The sequence below is a fragment of the Mustela lutreola genome, chromosome 3 (assembly GCF_030435805.1).
Source record: "Mustela lutreola isolate mMusLut2 chromosome 3, mMusLut2.pri, whole genome shotgun sequence".
In the NCBI taxonomy this organism is placed as follows: Eukaryota; Metazoa; Chordata; class Mammalia; order Carnivora; family Mustelidae; genus Mustela; species Mustela lutreola.
In genome coordinates, this window is record NC_081292.1 from 77685969 (window position 1) to 77693655 (window position 7687).

Here is a 7687-nt window from a genome sequence, read left to right on the forward strand (position 1 = left end):
GAATACACATTCTTCTCTAGTGCGCATGGAACATTCCCCAGAATAGATCACATCCTCGGTCCTAAATCAGGACTCAACCGGTATCAAAAGATTGGGATCATTCCCTGCATATTTTCAGACCACAATGCTCTGAAGCTAGAACTCAACCACAAGAGGAAGTTTGGAAAGAACCCAAATACATGGAGACTAAACAGCATCCTTCTAAAGAATGAATGGGTCAACCGGGAAATTAAAGAAGAATTGAAAAAAATCATGGAAACAAATGATAATGAAAATACAACGGTTAAAAATCTGTGGCACACAACAAAGGCAGTCCTGAGAGGAAAATATATAGCGGTACAAGCCTTTCTCCAGAAACAAGAGAGGTCTCATGTACACAACCTAACCTTACACCTAAAGGAGCTGGAGAAAGAACAAGAAAGAAACCCTAAGCCCAGCAGGAGAAGAGATATCATAAAGATCAGAGCAGAAATCAATGAAATAGAAACCAAAAAAAACAATAGAGCAAATCAACGAAACTAGGAGCTGGTTCTTTGAAAGAATTAATAAAAAAATAAAATTGATAAAATTAATAAAATTAATAAAATTGATAATTGGCCAGACTTATCAAAAAGAAAAGAGAAAGGACCCAAATAAATAAAATCACGAATGAAAGAGGAGAGATCACAACTAACACCAAAGAAATACAAACTATTATAAGAACATACTATGATCAACTTTACGCCAACAAATTTGACAATCTGGAAGAAATGGATGCATTCCTAGAAACATATAACTACCACAACTGAACCAGGAAGAAATAGAAAGCCTGAACAGACCCATAACCAGTAAGGAGATTGAAACAGTCATCAAAAATCTCCCAAAAAAACAAAAGCCCAGGGCCAGACGGCTTCCGGGAAGAATTCTACCAAACATTTAAAGAAAAACTAATTCCTATTCTCCTGAAACTGTTCCAAAAAATAGAAATGGAAGGAAAACTTCCAGACTCATTTTATGAGGCCAGCATCACCTTGATCCCAAACCAGACAAGGATCCCATCAAAAAAGAGAGCTACAGACCAATATCCTTGATGAACACAGATGTGAAAATTCTCACCAAAATACTAGCCAATAGGATTCAACAGTACATTAAAAGGATTATTCACCACGACCAAGTGGGATTTATTCCAGGGCTGCAAGGTTGGTTCAACATCCGCAAATCAGTCAATGTGATACAACACATCAATAAAAGAAAGAACAAGAACCATATGATACTCTCAATAGATGCTGAAAAAGCATTTGACAAAGTACAGCATCCCTTCCTGATCAAAACTCTTCAAAGTGTAGGGATAGAGGGCACATATCTCAATATTATCAAAGCCATCTACGAAAAACCCACTGCAAATATCATTCTCAATGGAGAAAAACTGAAAGCTTTTCTGCTAAGGTCGGGAACATGGCAGGGATGTCCATTATCACCACTGCTCTTCAACATAGTACTAGAAGTCCTAGCCTCAGCAATCAGACAACAAAAGGAAATTAAAGGCATCCAAATCGGCAAGGAAGAAGTCAAACTATCTCTCTTCACAGATGATATGATACTATATGTGGAAAACCCAAAAGACTCCACTCCAAAACTGCTAGAACACAGGAATTCAGTAAAGTGTCAGGATATAAAATCAATGCACAGAAATCAGTTGCATTTCTCTATACCAACAACAAGACAGAAGAAAGAGAAATTAAGGAGTCAATCCCATTTACAATTGCACCTCAAACCATAAGATACCTAGGAATAAACCTAACCAAAGAGGCGCAGAATCTATACTCAGAAAACTATAAAGTACTCATGAAAGAAATTGAGGAAGACACAAAGAAATGAAAAATGTTCCATGCTCCTGGATTGGTAGAATAAATATTGTGAAAATGTCTATGCTACCTAAAGCAATCTACACATTTAATGCAATTCCTATCAAAGTACCATCCATCTTTTTCAAAGAAATGGAGCAAATAATTCTAAAATTAATAGGAACCAGAAAGGACCTCGAATAGCCAAAGGGATATTGAAAAAGAAAGCCAACGTTGGTGGCATCACAATTCCGGACTTCAAGCGCTATTACAAAGCTGTCATCATCAAGACAGCATGGTACTGGCACAAAAACAGACACATAGATCAATGGAACAGAATAGAGAGCCCAGAAATAGACCCTTAACTCTATGGTCAACTAATCTTCAACAAAGCAGTAAAGGATATCCAATGAAAAAAAGACAGCCTCTTCAATAAATGGTGTTGGGAAAATTGGACAGCCACATGCAGAAAAATGAAATTGGACCATTTCCTTACACCACACACGAAAATAGACTCAAAATGGATGAAGGACCTCAATGTGAGAAAGGAATCCATCAAAATACTTGAGCAGAACACAGGCAGCAACCTCTTCGACCTCAGCCACAGCTACATCTTCCTAGGAACATCGCCAAAGGCAAGGGAAGCAAGGGCAAAAATGAACTATTGGGATTTCATTAAGATCAAAAGCTTTTGCACAGCAAAGGAAACAGTTAACAAAATCAAAAGACTACTGACAGAATGGGAGAAGATATTTGCAAACGACATATCAGATAAAGGACTAGTGTCCAAAATCTATAAAGAATTTAGCAAACTCAACACCCAAAGAACAAATAATCCAATCAAGAAATGGGCAGAGGACATGAAGAGACATTTCTGCAAAGAAGACATCCTGATGGCCAGCAGACACATGAAAAAGTGCTCCATATCACTCGGCATCAGGGAAATACAAATCAAAACCACAATGAGATATCACCTCACACCAGTCAGAATGGCTAAAATCAACAAGTCAGGAAATGACAGATGCTGGCAAGGATGCAGAGAAAGGGGAGCCCTCCTACACTGTTGGTGGGAATGCAAGCTGGTGCAACCACTCTGGATAACAGCATGGAGGTTCCTCAAAATGTTGAAAATAGAACTGCCCTATGACCCAGCAATTGCACTACTGGGTATTTACCCTAAAGATACAAACGTGGTTTTCCAAAAGGGCATGTGCACCCAAATGTTTATAGCAGCAATGTCCACAATAGCCAAACTATGGAAAGAACCTAGATGTCCATCAACAGATGAATGGATCAAGAAGAGGTGGTATATATACACAATGGAATACTATGCAGCCATCAAAAGATATGAAATCTTGCCATTTGCGACAACATGGATGGAACTAGAACGTATCATGCTTAGCGAAATAAGTCAAGCAGAGAAAGACAACTATCATATGATCTCCCTGATATGAGGAAGTGGTGATGCAACATGGGGGCTTAAGTGGGTAGGAGAAGAATCAATGAAACAAGATGGGATTGGGAGGGAGACAAGCCATAAGTGACTCTTAATCTGACAAAACAAACTGAGGGTTGCTGGGGGGAGGGAGGTTGGGAGAAGGGGGATGGGGTTATGGACATTGGGGAGGGTATGTGCTTTGGTGAGTGCTGTGAAGTGTGTAAACCTGGCGATTCACAGACCTGTACCCCTGGGGATAAAAATATATGTTTATAAAAAATAAAAAATTTAAAAAAAGGAAGTATGAAACTGTAATATCTGAAATTAACCATTAAGACAAAATTAATTTCTTGTCTGTGACAAAGTCATTGTTTCAACTGAACATTATTTTGAGACGTAGGACAGGTGGATTGTAATTTTTGAAAGAGGTAGTTAGTAAGAAACTCCAGAAAATATAGTATACCCCCTTTCTTATTTGTTATAAAAATTATTATAGTTAAATTTATTTTTACTGTTAAGTTACAGATACTAAACTGATGTTTAACCACCAAATGTTGTCTTCATTCCTATGGCATCAGTAATACTTTACATGCTATTTTAAACAATATTAAGTGAATCTATAAACATTCTTCATACATACTATAAGAAAAGCCTTTCTTTTTTTAATGATTAAATTTTGCAGTCCATAGCAGATGTAGAAAATAGCTATCTGGTCAGACAGTACAGAAGTCTCTCGTATCCTTATACTCAGAGCAACTTATATTTACAAACCAGGTGCCATGCTAAGGGCTTTACAGAACCATCACATTTTATACTTGTCCCTAATACTGTGATAATTTATTATGATTTCCATATTTACAAATGAAAAATATTGAGACTTAAAGAAGTTCAAGAACTAGTCCAAGGTTAAAGAGCAAGGATTCAAATCCAGTTTGGTTCCACTACAGAATAATGGTTCTCATCAATTCTTATTTTAATAGTTGATGTGACAGCCCTGAAAATATGCTCACATACCCTGCAGAAAGCCGTAAATTTGCCTGATGGCCTTGCTGCTGCCCAACTGAAATCTGTCTCCTCCAGGGGCAGTCTGGGGGCTCATGAGCTCTCTTATCAGCCTGGCCAAAAATTTCAAGGAACTACACTACAGTTGAAATGCTTCCTAGCCAATATCCTACTTTACTGCTCTCCTCCTAGAAGGGTAATACCTGAAGTGTGTGCTGAAAGCAATCTAATTTTTCCTGCTCCTTAATTAAATAAATTTCTTAGAGATAATACTGGTTCTGTGCATGCTTTCTGGCAGACACAAACTAACAGAAGATGTACTGAGAGTGGTCAGAAAATAGTAAATAAGATGCGGATTTGGGATAAGTTTGCTCACAATCTCAACAAAATTGTATACAATCTACGTCAGTGAGGTGTCCAGCATAGAATAAATGGAAAATCATGTCTATCCTGGCATCAGATTTTTCCTAATCCTTCCCTAGTAAAAGCATATGCAAATCCAAAAGCATGGCTGTGTGGGGAGTAGCTTTGCTGGGTAAATAATGAAAGCTTATATTGTCTTGAAGAGAGCTAATGACTAAAAATTATGCTCAGTTGGATTACACTGAGGCCCAATCTCAGTGACAATCCTGAACAGGATGTTGGGGTTCCTTCCTTCCTTCCTAGAACAATGGTATTTGAAGCTTCTATTGGTCCCTTGCAGGAATCCCACATAACACGGACATGTCTGTGAAGTTCTAAATGAACAATGCATGCTCTTGTCCATACTTTGTGCTTTGTTAAATGATCCATATCTCCTAGCAGTAAGGTACACTTGGGGGTCATTCCCTTTTCTCTTGTGATTTTCAGTAAGACATTGTACCAAGGGTTAATGATCCCAGGTGAATAGATTTCTTTGATCATAGATATATGCTAAATAGAACATGAGGCTAGTGATGAGTTCTGCCCAAAGGCAAGAGGATTTACTTATTTAAAGACTCTAAATACAAATATGTATGTAATTTATTTCTCTGAGAGTGTCACTCTTAAAGGATCCTTTGGAAATAGAAATCTTTCCTTTATACCTGAAACTGATCAAACTCTAAATTGAGGAAATTTTTCCTTAAGTGGGACTCTCAAAAACATTCACCTCAGTCTCTATACAAGTTGAGGCCAACTGAGAAAACAATAGCATGACTAGTGGGTACATCTGGGGTTGAATTTTTGATAATTTTGATAAAGGAAGCTGGAATTACATAAGCAGAATTTATTGATGAGGAAACACTTTCTTGGGACATAAGGCTTAATACCCTGGCCAGGACCAAGGGAATGGAGAAAATCACTGTTAGAGTGCTTTAGAAACCTGGTAGAGGTTGATGGCCAATGCTGAGCAAAGTGAAGATGCCTGAAGATGGTAGAGGAAGACATAAAATGTTCAGAGAGGAGATAGATATGGTACATTGGGAGCCAGGGAGCCAGGGAGCCAGAGAGGGATAAAAAAATACAAGAAAGCTTCTTGAGCTGGTATCCCAGATGTTCATGTGATCCAGCATGGATTTATAACCCTCCCACAACTTACACCTATGGCCATAGAGGAGTGAAGGTTCCCACATGACTAAGGCAGAAGAAGAAATGGCCAACCTCGGTTTAGAGATAGGTCCATTATGCATATGAGGGACAAGCTTAAACTGATGATAACTTCACTGCTTGGAGGAGAGGAACCTTGAAAGACAATGGAGAGGAAAAAAAAAAAATATGAACTGGAGACCTGCAAGGAGTTCTCCTGGCCATTCACTTTGAGGGAAAGGAAAAGTAATCCAAGGGAAATCATATCCAGATGACTGGGTAGTGGCCAATGACCTGGCCTGTTAGGGAAAGAAAAGTGAATGGCATTCTGAGATAAAGAGGTCTGGATGGAGACATACAGACACACATACAAGAGTGAGCACTAAGGGCAAAGATTTTTGTATCACAACTTAACACCCTGCCAAAAATATTTACTAAAAAACAGTCATTGAACTACTACGTAGTCAAGATGATACAGTAACTTGGTTACAGCCAGCCTTTGTCATTGGCACCTTGGAATTAGCATAAGTTACACAATGAACACATAAGCATGGTGGTTTTGGACCCAAAGGCATAGGCTCCTACTGACAAGGCTGAAATAGCTACCATTGCCTCTAAATGTCCAATTGTCAGCAACAAAGACTTAAGCTAAGTCCCTCATATGAAATAATTATACTTAAGGAGAACAACCTGCCCCTTGGACAAGCCACCTGTGTTAGGCACTTCCTGCTCTGGAAAGGAAACAATTTATCCTCAAACACTTAGAGGCCTATTGAGGGTATGGGTGTGGGTTGCCTGGTGCTAATCTTCAGTCAACACCACTAGTGCTTTTATAAGGCCTGATTCATAGGCAGAGAAATCCACACAACATAGCATTCATCCAGGGCATCCTCTTCACAGCACAAGAGGGACCTGTGGGCCTGTGGTCATAGAACTACAGTCATATCCTATACTGCACTACCTGGAAGCAGTGAGCTTAACAGAATACTGAAACAGTCTTCTCAAAGATAGCTAAGTGCCAGCTCTAAGGCAACACTTTGAAGGGATGGGGAAATATTGTTCACAGCATGACATACACATTAAATCAGAAACTTCTATATATTTGTTTCTCAATAGGGAGAATACATATGTCTACTCACCATCTCTCCCAAAGACCCACTGTGGGTTGTTGTGCTCTCCATTTCAATAACTCTGTGCTGGTGGTTCTGGTCCTCAGAGGTCCATACTCATAAGAGGACACATCAAGTGTTCTATTGAACTGCAAGTATGGCTGATGCCGAGAAACTCTGAACTCCTTGTGCCAGGATCCAGTAGGCAAAAAAAGGGATCATCAAGTGGCAGGAGTTACCAACCCTGATCTGCAGGAGGAATAAGGTTTCTCCTACACGGGGGAGTAGGGTAGTCCACTTGGATGCTCCACTTGGGTGGCCCTATGGTAGCTATCAATGAACATGGGCAACAACTTTGGCCTGAAAAGTGAATAATCCCAAGGGTTCAGCACCTTGAATACAGACGGTTTTGGTGAAATCACCAGGTAAGCCACCAAGACTTGTCAAGATGATAGTGGAGGGTGAGAAAAAGTCAGAATGGTTAATGCAAGATGGCAAGAATGAGAACCAGTTGTAGCCCAGACCAACCATAACAATGGGGACTTGTAGTTCCTCCTACTAAACTCTGACTTCTACATTCCTCTTTAAGAAAAGAGTCCCACAGTCCCATCCATGTTGCTACAAAAGTTGGGTATTCATCCTTTCTGATGGAGACATAATACTCCATAGTGTTTATGGACCATATCTTCCTTATCCATTCGTCCATTGAAGGGCATCTTCGTTCTTTCCACAGTTTGGTGACTGTGGCCATTGCTGCTATAAACATTGGG

At 39.4% G+C, this 7687-nt stretch overlaps 1 non-coding gene across 1 annotated transcript; it reads left to right on the plus strand.

Moving 5' to 3' along the window:
- Positions 1-4796: 4796 nt before the first annotated feature.
- LOC131828428 (small nucleolar RNA SNORD115) lies at positions 4797-4876 on the plus strand. Its single transcript, XR_009352437.1, has one exon. It is a non-coding gene; the product is annotated as a small nucleolar RNA SNORD115 (small nucleolar RNA).
- The last annotated feature ends 2811 nt before the right edge of the window (positions 4877-7687 follow it).